The sequence below is a fragment of the Vicia villosa genome, linkage group LG2 (genome assembly GCF_029867415.1).
Source record: "Vicia villosa cultivar HV-30 ecotype Madison, WI linkage group LG2, Vvil1.0, whole genome shotgun sequence".
NCBI lineage: Eukaryota > Viridiplantae > Streptophyta > Magnoliopsida > Fabales > Fabaceae > Vicia > Vicia villosa.
In genome coordinates, this window is record NC_081181.1 from 140,558,251 (window position 1) to 140,577,736 (window position 19,486).

Sequence of the window (19,486 nt, forward strand, 5' to 3'; positions counted from 1 at the left end):
TTTTGGCTTGGGCCTCTAGGTACGTTGGCCACCCTGTTGCTTTTGTTGATCCCTTTGTCTCTTCTGCTGAAATCTTGTTGGATAATATGGTCGGGATGTTAGGTTATCCTTCCCAATGGTCCTTTGTTTTTGAGATAGAAGAGGAATCTTCTCTTAATGTCATAAAAATGATGTGTATGCCATGCATGATATGTATGATATCTTTTTTCTTTCTTTTTTTTTTGAATAAAATATGATGCAAGAATGCCCCTGATGTATGATGAATGGAAAAAGAAATAATAAAAAAAATGATCAACACATATATATACATATAACCCATAATCACATAAGTTCATAGGTTCGACGTAGGGGGCTCTAGGGAGCCAACCTTTTTATGGGGGGTTCTAGAAGGTCTCATGGGGTCGTTCGTAGCCTCCGAGACTCTTTGTCTCTTCGGATTTTGGAACGACTCATTTTATCCATGAGGTTCGAATTTTTGGGGTAGGTTCTCGGAGAGATCGGCCAAGTATCCAGTCCAGCCCTCGACAAAGTCAAGCCTCGTTTTGGACATTTCCGAATACTCAACCCACTTCGAGTGGAGTTACCAATGAGACTCGTAGGCGATTCATACTCCCCTATTGATCTCAAAGTTAACTCCCACACTTAGGGTTTAACACAACATGGAAAATACCAGCAATGCATATAAAAATATAACAACAGGCAATTAGATATAAACATATTAACATAAATAATTAAATATAAACATATTATAAATAATCAAATATTTTTTAGATAAAAAAAAATTAAAAAATTTTTTTAAAAATAAAAAATAAAAAAATAATTACAAACCCTAAAAAAGGCGAATTAGCCAAACCCTAAAAAGTTGTCAAACCTAAACCCTGCCAAAACCTAAAACCTATAGGAGCATAGTATTCACCATTTAAGTATCCCCAGCAGAGTCGCCAGCTGTAGCAACCTGCTTAAAATTTACGTTCAAACGGAGTCGGCACCCACTTTATTTGGGGCAAGTGAGAAACCCTTAAAAAGAGAGATTTGGGTAAGTAGGTAAATTAGACAAAAGGAAGGTGTTAGGCACCCTTTGCCTCCCTTGTACTCAAGGGGACCCATTTAATCTTTAGGTTTAGGTTTTATAAAAAAAAATATTTGACAATTGTTCACTAATAGATTTAAAAAAAGGTTAACCTTTGCCCAAAAGGGTAAATCTCAGTTTTGATAAAGGGCAGGTATTGTTACCAATTCTAATCGATACGTTCGATTATCACTAATAACAAATAAATATGTTTTATAGAATCAATTATTTAATTTTTATCGTTATCCCTCGTAATCGATAGATTCGACTATAAATAATAACGAATTTTTAGAGAAAATAGGCTAATCATCGCAATCAATAAGATGGTTGAAACCCTTTAGCCAAATAAATCATATTTTATTTTAATTAATAAAATACTCAAAAGGTTTTGATATGGTCATTGTCAGATCGAGACAACAATGACCATGGCTAAGCCAAAATATATGTATAGTATATAAAAATACGGCCTCCTCAATGCATCATTGGCCAAAAACCTTTAAAAGTAAAAAAACATTAAAATTCATCAGAAGCCTCAGATGTTCATCATTGGCCAAAACAAAGATTTTTTAAAGGGGCCTCATATTAAATCATTGGCCAAAAGTTTTTAAAAAAAGGTTTTAAGAAAGGGAGGCCTCATAGATTAATCATCGGCCAAAAATGTTTGAGTTTGTGATTGAGTTTGAATAATTTGAAATTGCGTTTGAGTGGTTTGAAAATTGCGTTCGAAAGGGGGAAAGGGTTTGTCGGCGGTTGTCAGTTGATCAACAATGGCGGATTAGGGATGTTCAAGACAGACCCCAAGACAAACCCTCAAAGGGAGAAGAGAAAAAGGCGTTGAAAAACGTAGTTTGTGTGAAAAAAGCGTAGTTTTGGGTGTGTGTGAATTTGTGAAAAAAAAAAGGTACGTGAAATTGAAAGAAAGGATCTCTAATAGGATTGTCAAAGATCCTATTTATAATGTTAGAAATTAGGTTAAAAATCCCAAAAGGGAAATAACCCAATATATTTTGTCATTCTTAATAATAATAAAATAATAATAAGAATTAGTTAAATAATAATAATCCTAATTCTAATAGTATTAAAATTAATAATGCTAAAATTCTAATAAGAGTCAGTAATAATATTTAATAAAAACCCTTATGATAAGATAAATGGACTGACTGGTTTTGGGCCCAAAATACCTGCCAATTACACCCCAATAAAAATAGTTTTATAAGAGCGTGGGTTTAACAATAGATATGTTAAACCCCGTAACTCTTAATTTTAATACCCTTGATAAATTATTAGACGAGAATTGATCGGGCAAATTTTGGGGTATGACAGTTTGTTTATTTGTTGTATATATGCTTGCACATCATGTTTATTTTTCGCTTGCATATCATGCATCTGGACTATATTATGGGTCCCCGTGGGGACCACATATTTTTCTGCTTTGTTTTGCAGGTTGGGTGGGATGTTATATGAGGTAAAAGGCCCAATACCCAGGCCAGAGTTGACACATAGGATACCTAGGATAGAGTGGATAGTCATGACGCCAACAGAATGTCAGGTTCTGTTGATTGCGATCATGAGACCCACGACCAGTCGAGACTCGAATGGGATACCATTGTTGGCATGTATTTGCAACAATGATGGTGTTTCAGGAGAGTTGTTAACGCTGGAGACCTTTTGACCTACCTTGACCTAGATTCACCTGTGAGTGGGGTGGGATATACATGACAGGTACCGTTGGTGACTATTCTATTCTGTTGGTGACTATTGGTTCTCCTGGTATTCAAAAAGGTGTCGGACCTTTGATCTCATGACATTTGACCTACCGAGGCTTTACATCAGTTATTCAGAGGATTGTACAGTGGTTACTCGGATTATATGGACCTTGATCCCATGCTTTTGCATTGCATAACATCATTACTTTATCCACTTCATTTGTGGGGGATTCTAAAGTCTATTTCCAAAAAAAAAAAGAGGAAATAAAAAAAAAGTAGAAAAACAGAAAAGATGGAAAAGGAAAAAAGAAAAGATACTATATGCAAAAAAAAAAAAAAGAATAAAAGAGAAACAAAAGTGGATGAAAAGACTTTAGGATCCCTTAGAAATGGAACATGCATTCACATTATCATGCATTTCATAGTTCTATCAGAAGCTTATGAGGGTCCTTTCTACTCAAGTTCAGACTTCAACAAAAAATTGACTTCTCACCGCTACGTGCTTGAAAGTTAATATTGGAATAACTCCGTGAGGTTTTGACTGAGATAAGAACAGAAATGGGGATTGCCGTGAATCAGTGTATGGAGGATATTCAAGATTTCTCTCTTAGCTGAGAAAAGTTCATATGGGTACTTCAAAAGGCCCAATGCAGATGTTACTCTCGCCCCAAGAGAAGGTCTTATGAATCAGAATATCTGAAATAATGTTGAGATTCCTATTCTTGGTAAGGAGAATTCACATCATGAGAACCATTTGGAAATTAAAGTCTTCAAGTTTCCGATCATTGAAATGAAAAAAGGTTCCACCTCTTGGAGAAAAGGTTTAAAATCATAAAAGGTCGTGACTCCGTTGAGTTAGACATTGTGTGTTTGTACCTAGTGCCTGATATCAAAAAAGAACTGCAAGGATCATTTACTCTCACTCCGAATGGTTTGGATGTTGAAGCTAAAGTGATAATCATCTCTTGTACATATGTGGAAGTTGCTTGGGGCTCCCGATCGAGGGATAAGCAAGACATTGTCTATCTTGAGCATTGCACCATTCGCATGCTCGAATCCTTTAAAGCACTACAAATTCTTGTGCAACTTCGTCAGAATATTTTTCCATGAGATAATCAAGAGGGTTCTGCAAAGGCATTTCTCATTCTCAAGCTGTTGCTTCGTATCATGCGTCATCTCTTCCTGGAATTTTCTTCTCATAACCCTTTGCTTGTCAACAGAGATAAAAAGAATATGGGAAACATAACGATGTAATGCAAGTGCCTTGTGCTCAGTTATGTCCCTGATGGTTGGTATTTCAGTTGGCATTATGGGTCTTCCTTACCACATATAGCTCTCCTGAGTTTGATGATCATACTAGCTTCTTCCATTTATGATGGTGATTACTGTTCTAGCATCTATATTTGGGGCTCCCGACCGAGGGATAAGCAAGACGTATTCTGGTCTTGAGTATTGCATCATTTGCATTGCTCGAATCCCTAAAGTAAGGCAAAAATGCACCACTCTTTTACGCCTTTATTGGAATATTCTCCTGGGAAGTAATCTAAAGTGTATGGAAGGAACATATGATAATGCTAAGTGGCTACCATGCTGGGGCACCTAGCCATTCAACTGAGGATGATAGGACAGTTAAAGTCAGAATTCAAGTCTTCGTTGATTTCAGAACGATCATATTCACTCCAAGAGGTTTATGCTTATATTGAAGTCTCAATGGGGTATCAAAGCTACAGAAAGCATTCAAGAGCAATAAGCCCATACGGAGTCAAGTCTCCTCAGCAAGAGCATTCATTTAGTTCTCTATTGCATTCCCATTTGTAACATTTCATTGTTTGTTTAAGCATTGCTAGCATGTAAAAATTTGTTAATTTTCGAATGAAAATCATAATACATTGTTTATGTTTGTCTTGAAGCAATCCATTCGTTTTCACTCAAAAAAAAAAAGGTTTTGGCATTACGATACCAACTTTTACTAATCGCTTGCTTAGGCAACGAGCGGAGGGAGAATGATGAAAAAAATGCAAAATCCCTAACTGTGTGTTTTTGAATAAAACTCTACTGATGATGTACAGGCATTGATTCAAATCCCTAAACACCGGAGATATAAGGGAGATAGACCCTCGTTAACCCCTTTGAGCCTTGAAGGAGGAGTTTCTTGTTTTATCAGAAAAACCCTTAATTTTAACCCTGGGGCAGGGTAGTGTTCATTTAACTTGATCAAGTGTTCAAAACTCACCAAATGATATACATTTAAGGATACAACAATGGTTATCCTTCAAAAGGTTGAGGAAAGTCAAAACTGTGATGGTTATCCTTCACCTACCAAGAGGACAAAAGAGGACGGTACCACAATGGTAACCCTTCATCAATCATGGAATGAGGCAGTCGCAATCACTTCCAACGAATCAAAGACAATGCGAGGTCACACGACTTGTTCAAAAAAAAAAGAGAGAAAAAAGAAAGCAAAGAAAAATGATGAAAAAATGAAAAGAAAAATATATAGCAATAAAAAGAAAAATGATGGTGAAATAAAAGCAAGAACAAAGTCGTGTGATAATGAATCAAAAGAATAAAAGGTGAGCGACTGCCATGTCCGAAAAAACCTCATTGATTCCTCAACCATCTTGAAATTCCTTGTGAGGGATGAGCACTTATGTTGAGTTAATTGAACTTAGGAGTGGAGAACATCACGAAGGGGGTGGGCACCAAATAATTTTGAGCCTAAAAATCCTTTGTTTCTGAAAACCGTGAACCCGACCAAGTTACAACCCTTAAAAGTCCTAATTGAAGTAGGGTTTACTTCAAAGACGCACTCCAATGAGATAGCGTTTAGCTGACTCCCAATGAAGCGTAACACATATCTATGTTGGTATTGTATGCCCGCTTTATCATTTCATTCACAAGAGGTGGCCACCTCATTGCATAAAAAGTTTTAAACTTCAAGACTAGCATAGGCTTTGCATTAGAATTATCATTCTCAGAATTAACATTCTTTTGTATACAAAACATTTGCTTAAACATCAAGAAAGTTTCCATGATGAGAATCTGTAAAGAGCTTGATCATGTCAAAGTAAAAGGACTTGAGAACTCCTTAGAATAAAAAGAAATCATTTCAGAAATTGATATCAGGGAGCGTGTTGTCTAAAGACTCCATTGAGCATAATCAGTTGATACTTTCTTTGATTGGTTACCCTGAGGAGAGAAGTCTGAATACTCCGTTGAGCATATGCAGTTTGATTCCCTCGTTGTCCGATCGTTAAGGGGCATAGTGCCTGAAGACTCCATTGAGCATAATCAGTTTATACCTTCTTTGATTGGTTACCCTGAGGGGAGAAGTATGAATACTCTATTGAGCATGAGCAGTGGATACTCTCTTTGATTGATTACCCTGAAGGTTTTGAATACTCTTTTGAGTGTGGTAAAGTTACTTCCACGATTTGGGGGATCTTAAGGGAAGTAAAACTCGAGGATTCTGGCAAGATGTACATAATCAGGGGCAGTCACGACGAGGAATCTCTCTCGTGAGTTCATCCCATCTGGGGCAAGCAAATCAAGGTTTGACATCTCAAATTCGACCAATCAGGGTTAATCAAGTCGAGGAATCTCTCTTGATTTCAATCAATCTGAAGTAGTGACATCGAGGAATCTCTCAAGCTCACTCAATCTGGGGCAATTACCTCGAGATTCGACAAATCTCTTCAAGGATCCGTGGATCAAGAGAAAGAATATTTCAAATGTATGAATATGCTGGGGCAGATTTTCTCAAGTAATGGTGGTGTAAGGATCCTTTCGAGGCAAATGTCTTCGATGAATCAGATATCTTCACAAGTCAAGCGGCCTGGGGCATACTCCTTTGGTTTGTATTGAAGAAACCGTCATTCACTTGTAAAGTGTAGTTGGCCATTATAGAGTGGAGAAGTATCACAATGCTTTTCCCCAGCAAGTTACTCTCTCCCCAAGCGTAGGAGTTTATTTCTCCTAAGAGTTGATTCCATTCCTCAAGCATAGGAGTTTATTTCTCCTAGAAAAGTCTCTTCCTGAGCATAGGAGTTTATTTCTCCTGGGAATTCATTCTCTCCCCAAGTATAGGAGTTTATTTCTCCTAAGAGTTATTCCACTCATCCCATAAAGAGTTCCTCATCAGAGTTCTCATCTCCAATATGGTAAATTGAGGGAATCTCCTCAAGCTAAAAATTCTCCAAGTCATGGCACATGGTGAGAAGTCAGAAGTCATTCTTCAAGTCAACGAAGAAGTACATCTTGCAAGTCAAAGTCCAATATCTATTGGCACCCCCACAGAGTTCACAACACTAAGGGGATTCTCCCTTGTGTTTACCTCTCCCGAGGTTAAAGACGAAGTTCGATCAACAAGTCAGCGAAATATTCTTTAAAGGGCCCTCGTCATCTTTGCATATAGTAATCATTGCATTCACATTGCATCTACAAAAATGTGTAGCATTTCCATGAACATGGAGCATTACGCCATGAAAAAATTCAAACATGCATCAATGCATAAGCCAAGTTTGTATGTGCTCTAAAGGCACAAGATAATGTATTCCCAGAAGAAGTCTTGTCCTCCTCCTCCAAGGTGGATTGAATGCAAAGTTAGTCCTCGTTAAGATCGTGTTTCATTGGTCAGTTTTCCACTTGCCGTGTTCAATAAAGTCTAACTAAGGTTAGCACCTCCTTTTTCCAAAGTCTAACTAAGGTTAGTACCTTCTTTTTCTAAAGTCTAGCTACGGTTAGTGTAACATCCCGATTTTTATTAATATTTTTATTAATTATATTAGTAATTATATTATTTGGTGTTTTTTAATAATTATTTGCTTAATTTAGTCATTTCTGATGTTTATTGAAATTTTCGCATTTTGGGATGATTTAGTCGGTATTAGTTCGGGATAGCGGATCAATATTTAATCGAAGATTTTAATATTTTTAGTATTAGAAATATTAATGAGTTAATATTTAGCGTTTTGGGAATTTTCCGAATAATTAAGATTAGACCGGAAATATGAGACATTGAGTTATTAGAGGATTTTATCCGTATTTATTTTATTATATTATTTTATTTTACTTGGTGTGTTAAATAATTATTTAATTGTTATTAGATATAATAATTAATTGAATTAATTAATTTTGTGTATAATTAATTGTGTTTATTGGGTTTAATGAGTTAATTAAGTTATTAGAGATATATAATTAATTGGGCCTAAGTAGTAGAAATAAAATATAAAATTGATTTGTGGGTTAAGCCCATTAAAAATAGAGATAGTAAGGAAAATAGGGTTTTAGAGGTTATAACTCATTTGGGGATAAAGAAGAAAAAAGAGGCTAGAGGAGAAAGAGGAGAAGAGAAGAAGATTTGGGGAGAAACTAGAAGATTGAAGGAGATTGATTCAAGGTAAGGGGGAGAATCCTTATTATTATGGATTTGTATGATTGGGTCAATGAGTAGATTAACATAATTATATTTAATTTTACTGATTTAATCTATATATGTTATCTTGAATCTGTGTCTTGCTTGGTTGTATGTCATGGAAATTGTGTTCATACTGTTAAAATTGCTTGATACTGTTTCGTTTCCTTGATGTGCCTATTACCGTGTTGCTACTTCCCTACCTACTGTAGCTTATTTTTGTGTTGTGCTACTACTTGTTTGTTCTGTTCTGTGTTGTGCTTGTTCCGGTACTGTGTTGCTACTCACTATTCACATTTTGGCTTGTGTTGTTCATTCAATGTGTGTGTGTTGCTATCTCCATGTGATGAATTCTCATTCATTCATAGCAGCCCATTGTCTCAAAACATACCATGCCTCTTTCTATTAAATAATTTAGCACTATATTATTTTCATATTTTCCTACTGTTAATAATATGAACCTATATAATGACATAGTATAATGAGGATATATAATAGCATATATAATATAGAATGGAACCATAATTATTAAATGGAGTATAATTAAGATAATAGAAACAGTAGGATGCTAGAAAGTTTCCGAAGAATTCAAAATAGTCCCGTTTTGGTCAAATTAGCCGAATTAAACGGTATAATTAATTGTCCGGAATTTGATAAAAATTTACATGATAGCTAAATTTAATTAGTAGATTAACGTGGTGGTGTTATTTTGTTGAAATTGTAATTTTTACAAATCGACCGAAATTGTGTTTTATTTAAATATCCTTTATAATTAAATTATAACAATTTAATAGAATTGTCAATAGAGTTGTTAGAGTTGTCAATAGAGTTGTTAGAGTTGTCAATAGAGTTGTTAGAGTTGAAAATAAGTTGTCAGAGTTGTTTTGAGATATTAAGAGTCATACTTTTAATTGTTTTGTGTAATTTTGACATGTTTAGAGTTGTCAGTGTATGATGTCAGTGTTGCCTTTTTGTTGAAACTTTAACAATTCATATCTTTTGAACTGTAACTCCGTTTGAGTCTCCGTTCGAAGCGTTAGAAAGCTAGCGCGATATTCTTTTCAATAAAAATGGTCATGAGCAATAGAATGCTAGAAATTGGAAAAGGAGTAGAAATAGAAGTGAATTAAATTAATATAGTATGATTATTAATTGATTGATTAAATTAATAGTTGAGTTAATTTCAATGTGTTTAATTGATTGGAATATAATTTGGAATTAGATCAACTATTCGGTTTGTTGGTAAATTACGATATTTTGAGAATTTATCTGTAATTGGGTTTTTGGCTCGAATATTTATGTTGAGAATAATATATCGTCATGCCAATGATGTTATTTTGATAATGTGTATATTCATATATATGTGATAAATGTAAATTGACATGAGATAGTATGGATACTAGTGTTAATTGGATTTTGTGAATCGTAATTGATTAATTGGCCTTTTATATGTGAATGATATGTATGTGTTGAGAATGTTGTGTACAATATTGTGGATAATTCATAGAGTGAATTATTGTGATATGCTAAATATTAAGATGGTAGAGATGATCTTAATTGCATATGTTTGATTAACATTGTACATACATTCATATCATGGTGTGCCTTGAAACAAAGGTGGTTTGCTTTGAAACAAAAGCGAGGCTTCGATTCTAGAGTGATTCGGAAGCGGTAAACTATATGTTTACATTTTGGTGGGCTTTGGTCTTGTCCGGATCGGAAGCGTGGCTTGGATTCTAGATATTGAATCGGAAAGCGGTGAAACGTTGGGTTCACATTGCGGTACCACATGCATAGCGTCACATATCTTGCATTGAGTCACATTAGAATTATGCGGTAATTGATTATGTGAAGTTGATGTAGTTGTGATGTGTGTATGAGCTTGATAATTGAAATGAGTGATGTTTGAATGCATATTTGATTAAATGTGTGAATATGTGATCATTATGGCTGTGTGCGTAATTGAGAATATAATATTGGAATTGAAATATTATACTCTTTATACTTGTTGTATACTTGATAACATGTGAAATATCGATCGATTATTATTATCTACATGGTTATATATAGTGTGATTAATTACTTGAAATGTTGATTTAACCATTGTATCTTATTATACTTTCTTCATAATGATTCGTATTCTCACCCTTCTGTTTTAATGTTGCCCTCGTTTGGCGACATGCAGGTTCTGGAGTTAGTAGTTCGCGTGTGATCTTAGTCGGAGTTTCTTCTGAGTTTTTGGAGATTAGGTAGTAAGTCGATGCTCTGGTCATGTAACACTGGGTAGACTAGTTATTTGAACTCATGTTTCTATTCGGTTATGTATTACGCTTGATTTGAGAACCTGTTATGTTATTACTTGTTGTTTGATAGGCTCTTAAGCCAAATATTCCGAATTATGTTTTAATTTATGTTGATATGATTATTGAGACTTGATCATGGTATGGGACATGTATCATTTTATGAAACACATGAGTATTGGTAGTTTTCGCTGTGAATGCATATTCTAGATAAAGTATGATTAATTGAGAAGTGTTATTTGAAATGACCAGGTGTATCATATATTGTAAGTAAATGCTGTCGGTTTTTAAAGGCTTTTAGTTTTTGAAAAGTCGATGTGACGCCCTTTTGAATTATATGCATGCTTATTCTCTGATTATATGCTTATTTATTTTGGGGTATAAAAGGGGTGTTACATTAGTGGTATCAGAGCCTGGTTGTCCAGTTGGTCAAGGTTATTAATGTATTTTATCCTATGGTATTTGATTCGTGTGTCTGACACGATCGATACTGTTTTGTCTAGTTCTTGGTTGTTTAGGACGATGGCTGCGAGAAGGAATGTTGACATTAATGTTGAGGCAATGATGATGTGGACTGGTGCGATTGGACAAGCGCCGCAAGAGAATGTCGGTTATGGAGGAAAGGATGAGTTTTGTGCTTTTAGAGACTTTCAAAGGTGCAAACCGCCGATCTTTGAAGGAGGGTATGGACCGGAGAAAGAGCATGCATGGATGAGAGAAATTGAGAAGATCTTTCAAGTCGTGAGTTGCACTGATGTACAGAAGGTACAGTTTGGTACTCACATGCTGACAAAAGAAGCTGACGTTTGGTGGAGTAATACTGTGCGGAGATTTGAAATAGAAGGTATTGAAGTTGTTTGGAATCTTTTCCGTGATGCATTTTTCGGAAACTATTTTCCAGAAGATGTGCGTGGAAAGAAAGAAGTGAGGTTTCTACAGTTGAAACGAGGAGGAGAACAGTTCCGTGAGAAATCGTATGATGACATGAGGGAACAATCTGGTCTTGGTAAGAAGCCAAGTGGGGGAGAAGCTTCTACTCTGATTAAGTGCTACAGGCGTGGCGAGACGGGTCACAAAACTGTTTATTGTGGAGTTGGTTCGAGTAGGATTTGCTACAGTTGTGGTGGGAAAGGACACAATTGTGCCATGTGCGATAAGCCAAAGAAGGATCAAGCGAAAGGAAAAGTTTTTGCGTTGTCTGGTGCTGAGACTACTTCTAAGGATAAGTTAATTTGAGGTGCGTGTTTATTATTGATAATGGTGCAACGCATTATTTCATTCTTTGGATTGTGCTATAAGATTGGACCTTGTTTTACCTGTCATGCATAGAAGTATAGTTATTGATACAACTGCTGTGGCCTTGTTTCTACTTCTTTTACGTGTTTGAATTATCCGTTGAGCATCTTTGGTAGATATTTTGAGAATTCATTTAGGTTGTTTTCCGTTAGACCAAGTTGATAAATTTTGGTATGAATTGTTTGGAGTTGAATCAAGTAATTGTAACTTTAAGGGGAGATTGTGGATCTCGGTGTTGTAGGTGACTTCGAGTGCAAGTTCTGAAGGAACACTATTATAGTTCAGTAACGATGGTTTATGTTTCATTATGATTGTCGACTGTCTATTGACAAATTGAGGACCTGATCACCCTAATCTATTGTTGATAGGAGGCGATATCGTATTGAACGAGATAGACTTGTCTTACTAACTTAGTAGCGTGTAAATCGACTAAGGAGAAGTTGAAGAGTAGATTTGAGGAATTGTTTGAGAAGAGGTTCATTGTCTGAGTGTATAGTCGTAGAGTCACCCCTGTTCGTCGAGTAAGAAGAAAGAAGGTTCTATGAGGTAATGTTTCTTGAGGATATTTGATTCAAAGAGCGACGATGATCATGTTTAACATTTAAGGATTGTGTTATCGGTGCTGAAAGAGAAGAAGGTTATGTAAAGCTTTCTGAATGTGAGTTTTGGTTGGAAGAAGTAAATTTTCTTGGATATGGGATTTCAAGTTGAGGTGTGTTGATGCAGAAATCGATAAGTGGTAGCTTATGCTTCAAGGTAACTTAAAGTTCATAAGGGGAATTATTCGATGTATGTATTGGATTGTTTGCCTTTGTGTTTGTTTTGTAATGTAAGAGGCATTGTTTGTGTGGATCAAGGTTTGATGTGTTGAGTGATCACAGGAGTTGAATATGAGGTAAACAAGACGAGTAGAATTTCGAAGGATTTTAATCTTTGGTTTGAATTACCATCCTGGAAAAGTGAAGGTTGTGGCTGATGCATTGAGTAGAAAATAATTTTAAAAGTTATGTTGAGGATTCAAGAATTAGAAATCGTTGGAACGATTTAGAGGGTTGAGTTTGGTTGTGAAGCGACGTCTTCGTGTGTTAAGTTGGTATGTTGAAGCCTACTTGGAATATTTTGACAAGATTTGAGAAGGTTAGAAATTGGATTTTTTTCAATTGGTTGACAAGATGATATTGATTAATCAAGGAAAAAGTAGTAACTTTTGGATTGTCGAGAATGGTGTCATGAGATGTTGTGATCGAGTTTGTATTCCTGATGGTTAGAATTCAGACAAAGAGAACTTTGGATGAAGGGCATCGTAATGGTTTGAGTATACGTCATGATGCTACTAAAATGTATCAAGATTTGAGGAAAATGTTTAGTGGTAAAGTATGAAGAGGGATATAACGGAATTGTGTATTTGAGTTGGACTTGTCAGAAACCGTTTAATTGGTGCAACAGTTATTCTATTCGAGTGGAAGTGAGATAGTATCTCTATGGATTTTGTTTCGGGTTGCTGAGAACATCGAGTAATTGTGAAGTGATTTGGGTCATTGTGGATAGGTTGACGCGATGCGCTTATTTTATTCCAGTGAGGATGGATTATCGGATGGAGAGACTTGCTAAGTTTGACATCGAGAGAACGGTGTGTTTGCATGGTATTTCATTCGAGTATTGGAGTGACATCCTTGGAAGCTTGTATGGTTGAAGATGTGGAACATTTTGTATTGGTATGAATCGGGAGAGAGTAAGTGTGGTTTCGGTGTCGAAATGGTTGTGTCAATTGAATTTTCGAGGACGAAAATATTCTAAGTGGGGGAGAGTTGTAACATCCCGATTTTTATTAATATTTTTATTAATTATATTAGTAATTATATTATTTGGTGTTTTTTAATAATTATTTGCTTAATTTAGTCATTTCTGATGTTTATTGAAATTTTCGCATTTTGGGATGATTTAGTCGGTATTAGTTCGGGATAGCGGATCAATATTTAATCGAAGATTTTAATATTTTTAGTATTAGAAATATTAATGAGTTAATATTTAGCGTTTTGGGAATTTTCCGAATAATTAAGATTAGACCGGAAATATGAGACATTGAGTTATTAGAGGATTTTATCCGTATTTATTTTATTATATTATTTTATTTTACTTGGTGTGTTAAATAATTATTTAATTGTTATTAGATATAATAATTAATTGAATTAATTAATTTTGTGTATAATTAATTGTGTTTATTGGGTTTAATGAGTTAATTAAGTTATTAGAGATATATAATTAATTGGGCCTAAGTAGTAGAAATAAAATATAAAATTGATTTGTGGGTTAAGCCCATTAAAAATAGAGATAGTAAGGAAAATAGGGTTTTAGAGGTTATAACTCATTTGGGGATAAAGAAGAAAAAAGAGGCTAGAGGAGAAAGAGGAGAAGAGAAGAAGATTTGGGGAGAAACTAGAAGATTGAAGGAGATTGATTCAAGGTAAGGGGGAGAATCCTTATTATTATGGATTTGTATGATTGGGTCAATGAGTAGATTAACATAATTATATTTAATTTTACTGATTTAATCTATATATGTTATCTTGAATCTGTGTCTTGCTTGGTTGTATGTCATGGAAATTGTGTTCATACTGTTAAAATTGCTTGATACTGTTTCGTTTCCTTGATGTGCCTATTACCGTGTTGCTACTTCCCTACCTACTGTAGCTTATTTTTGTGTTGTGCTACTACTTGTTTGTTCTGTTCTGTGTTGTGCTTGTTCCGGTACTTTGTTGCTACTCACTATTCACATTTTGGCTTGTGTTGTTCATTCAATGTGTGTGTGTTGCTATCTCCATGTGATGAATTCTCATTCATTCATAGCAGCCCATTGTCTCAAAACATACCATGCCTCTTTCTATTAAATAATTTAGCACTATATTATTTTCATATTTTCCTACTGTTAATAATATGAACCTATATAATGACATAGTATAATGAGGATATATAATAGCATATATAATATAGAATGGAACCATAATTATTAAATGGAGTATAATTAAGATAATAGAAACAGTAGGATGCTAGAAAGTTTCCGAAGAATTCAAAATAGTCCCGTTTTGGTCAAATTAGCCGAATTAAACGGTATAATTAATTGTCCGGAATTTGATAAAAATTTACATGATAGCTAAATTTAATTAGTAGATTAACGTGGTGGTGTTATTTTGTTGAAATTGTAATTTTTACAAATCGACCGAAATTGTGTTTTATTTAAATATCCTTTATAATTAAATTATAACAATTTAATAGAATTGTCAATAGAGTTGTTAGAGTTGTCAATAGAGTTGTTAGAGTTGTCAATAGAGTTGTTAGAGTTGAAAATAAGTTGTCAGAGTTGTTTTGAGATATTAAGAGTCATACTTTTAATTGTTTTGTGTAATTTTGACATGTTTAGAGTTGTCAGTGTATGATGTCAGTGTTGCCTTTTTGTTGAAACTTTAACAATTCATATCTTTTGAACTGTAACTCCGTTTGAGTCTCCGTTCGAAGCGTTAGAAAGCTAGCGCGATATTCTTTTCAATAAAAATGGTCATGAGCAATAGAATGCTAGAAATTGGAAAAGGAGTAGAAATAGAAGTGAATTAAATTAATATAGTATGATTATTAATTGATTGATTAAATTAATAGTTGAGTTAATTTCAATGTGTTTAATTGATTGGAATATAATTTGGAATTAGATCAACTATTCGGTTTGTTGGTAAATTACGATATTTTGAGAATTTATCTGTAATTGGGTTTTTGGCTCGAATATTTATGTTGAGAATAATATATCGTCATGCCAATGATGTTATTTTGATAATGTGTATATTCATATATATGTGATAAATGTGAATTGACATGAGATAGTATGGATACTAGTGTTAATTGGATTTTGTGAATCGTAATTGATTAATTGGCCTTTTATATGTGAATGATATGTATGTGTTGAGAATGTTGTGTACAATATTGTGGATAATTCATAGAGTGAATTATTGTGATATGCTAAATATTAAGATGGTAGAGATGATCTTAATTGCATATGTTTGATTAACATTGTACATACATTCATATCATGGTGTGCCTTGAAACAAAGGTGGTTTGCTTTGAAACAAAAGCGAGGCTTCGATTCTAGAGTGATTCGGAAGCGGTAAACTATATGTTTACATTTTGGTGGGCTTTGGTCTTGTCCGGATCGGAAGCGTGGCTTGGATTCTAGATATTGAATCGGAAAGCGGTGAAACGTTGGGTTCACATTACGGTACCACATGCATAGCGTCACATATCTTGCATTGAGTCACATTAGAATTATGCGGTAATTGATTATGTGAAGTTGATGTAGTTGTGATGTGTGTATGAGCTTGATAATTGAAATGAGTGATGTTTGAATGCATATTTGATTAAATGTGTGAATATGTGATCATTATGGCTGTGTGCGTAATTGAGAATATAATATTGGAATTGAAATATTATACTCTTTATACTTGTTGTATACTTGATAACATGTGAAATATCGATCGATTATTATTATCTACATGGTTATATATAGTGTGATTAATTACTTGAAATGTTGATTTAACCATTGTATCTTATTATACTTTCTTCATAATGATTCGTATTCTCACCCTTCTGTTTTAATGTTGCCCTCGTTTGGCGACATGCAGGTTCTGGAGTTAGTAGTTCGCGTGTGATCTTAGTCGGAGTTTCTTCTGAGTTTTTGGAGATTAGGTAGTAAGTCGATGCTCTGGTCATGTAACACTGGGTAGACTAGTTATTTGAACTCATGTTTCTATTCGGTTATGTATTACGCTTGATTTGAGAACCTGTTATGTTATTACTTGTTGTTTGATAGGCTCTTAAGCCAAATATTCCGAATTATGTTTTAATTTATGTTGATATGATTATTGAGACTTGATCATGGTATGGGACATGTATCATTTTATGAAACACATGAGTATTGGTAGTTTTCGCTGTGAATGCATATTCTAGATAAAGTATGATTAATTGAGAAGTGTTATTTGAAATGACCAGGTGTATCATATATTGTAAGTAAATGCTGTCGGTTTTTAAAGGCTTTTAGTTTTTGAAAAGTCGATGTGACGCCCTTTTGAATTATATGCATGCTTATTCTCTGATTATATGCTTATTTATTTTGGGGTATAAAAGGGGTGTTACAGTTAGCACCCTCTCTTCAAAGTCTAACTAAGGTTAGCAATTTGGTTGAGTCGTCCAAGGATGGTTCTTCCTTGTGGAGTCACGCTACGGTTGTGCCTTCTTTTCAAAGTCTAACTAAGGTTAGCAATTTGGTTGAGTCGTCCAAGGATGGTTCTTCCTTGTGGAGTCACGCTACGGTTGTGTCTTCTTTTCAAAGTCTAACTAAGGTTAGCAATTTGGTTGAGTCGTCCAAGGATGGTTCTTCCTTGTGGAGTCACGCTACGGTTGTGTCTTCTTTTCAAAGTCTAACTAAGGTTAGCAATTTGGTTGAGTCGTCTAAGGATGGTTCTTCCTTGTGGAGTCACGCTACGGTTGTGTCTTCTTTTCAAAGTCTAACTAAGGTTAGCAATTTGGTTGAGTCGTCTAAGGATGGTTCTTCCTTGCGGAGTCACGCTACGGTGGTGTCGCCTCTTCTTCAAGTCTAACTACGGTTAGCACTCTCCTTTTCAAGTCTATCTAAGGATAGCAATCTTTTCAAAGTCTAACTAAGGTTAGCAACTTGTCTGGTCCACCTTTGATACTATTCAACACCTTTGCTTTACCACAGAATGCAAATTTTGATGGTACTTTTGGGTATTCAATCCACTTACACCTCTCATGTCCAGAACTTGTGTCGTTCGTACATTCGGGTTCAAGAAGATTGAATAGGGGCAGCTGTTGCACCCCAAAATTTGCCCACATATTTATTGCTAACTGGCTTAAGCTTCACATTTCATCTGCATACTTCCATTAGGTCATCTAACATTCATACATTCATTAATCAAATAACTTTGCATTGGATGAAGGATCTTGGAGGCAAGGGTTTTTCCTCTATGAAGGATATGGTCGTTCATGACGGACTTCTTTCTCCTAAAGCTACAAGGTTTTCCTCTATGAAGATTCATCAAGGGCAAGAGGACTATGGTTCTTATACATGGTGTTTGCAATCGTTAATTCAACTGAGATTCATTGGATTTCATGTCGGAATAACCTTATGTGCTTCAATTCTTATCCTCATCAAAGGAGTTCTCAAAGCCTTGTGGTGATGTAAAAGTCATTTGTTGAGGAAGTATCTTTGTCAAGCCATGATATATGACTTGAGGGTTCATCATAATCGAGGCATCCTCGTTCTTTCAATTTGCTTGATTGAAGTGCAAGTTGCTTAGGGTTTGAGAATTGAAGACATGTTTCCTTTAAAGTGACGATTCAGATTTATTGGTAATTACTTGATGATATGATTTCAAAGTTGTTCAAGAGCATATGTGTGTTTACAATGTCTAAGGTTTAGCGCATACAAGGATGTCTTGGTATTCAGGTTACAAGATTTAAAACAATTCACCATTATTCATGTCATGTCTAAACTTCCTCCTTCTTTCTCATAATCGAACATCATCTTTCATTCATCATTGGAAATTTCAAGTTTACACCAAGCCATGTCCGTAACATTCCGATTCAAAATATCCATTCATTTCAAAATCCAAATTCAAATACACAAAAATCAATACATTACAAAAAAGTTCAAGTCCATTCAATGTTCAAGATTTATCATCAACCATTACATTGTCCATACAAAAATTCAAATTCCATAAGTCCGCATGAGCTCCTGGTACAGTACAGTCCACATACATGAGACATTACATGAAGGAAAATACAGAAAAAGACATGTTACAAAGCCTAATGCCTATGTCTAATCTTTTTACTCTATAACATTGAACTTCATGCTATGCGACTTCGTCTCCACCCATCTTCATAACCATCTTGTTCTTTCCATGCTCAAGATATCCAAACACCAAAGGCTGTTAGTTCATAAGCAAGGGCCGCTGCAAACAAAAAGAAAGGGCACCAGAAAAATAAAAATATACAATCATCCCTGCATGTATCAAAACTTAAGCAGCTGTCAGACCTTCTAGACTAGTGGTAACTGCACCATTGATTTAAGAGTTAGAAGTCTACATAATCGGCGATAGGACCTGCATAACAAGGGGAATCCAAGGCGGTTAACGTCCAAAGCATTCCAAAATCCAAACCGATTCAAGCTCCTTGCAACAAGTCTGCATACACACCTCCAATAAAAGTTCGCCGTGGACCGCTACACACCTGCATAACAGTTCGGCAGGAAATCAGAGTATACGAGAAAACCAAAAAACTGCACATGGCAAAAAGAGAACCGGCTGCTGCAAATTCCTTGCGTCGAACCGAACCGGAAAATTAACAACAGAAAACCAGTTCAGCGAGAAAACCGGGAATTCGAACACAATACAAATCGGAAGTCTGCTCCATGCTGCAACCTGCACCATAGCAAGAAAAACCCAAACCTCAGTTTACAAATAAACCGGTTCAGCATAGCACTTAGGAGGAGAAACGGAAAACTGATAACAGGGGAGGGAAGAACTCGGCATCAGTTATAACATTGAGAAGGAGGAATCGAAAAAAAAGAAGAAAAGTATCTGTAACAGAAAAAACAGAATGTAACAGAAAAAACGGAATCATAACTAACCTGATAACTGAT

General features: G+C 35.1%; 2 long non-coding RNA genes across 2 annotated transcripts; both read left to right on the forward strand.

Moving 5' to 3' along the window:
* The first annotated feature begins 8,069 nt into the window (after positions 1 to 8,069).
* Positions 8,070 to 10,599, forward strand: LOC131646913 (uncharacterized). The gene is made up of 2 exons (XR_009297676.1): positions 8,070 to 8,173; positions 10,374 to 10,599. It is a non-coding gene; the product is annotated as an uncharacterized LOC131646913 (long non-coding RNA).
* A 3,545-nt stretch (positions 10,600 to 14,144) lies between these two features.
* LOC131646914 (uncharacterized) lies at positions 14,145 to 16,674 on the forward strand. The gene is made up of 2 exons (XR_009297677.1): positions 14,145 to 14,248; positions 16,449 to 16,674. It is a non-coding gene; the product is annotated as an uncharacterized LOC131646914 (long non-coding RNA).
* Positions 16,675 to 19,486: the final 2,812 nt, after the last annotated feature.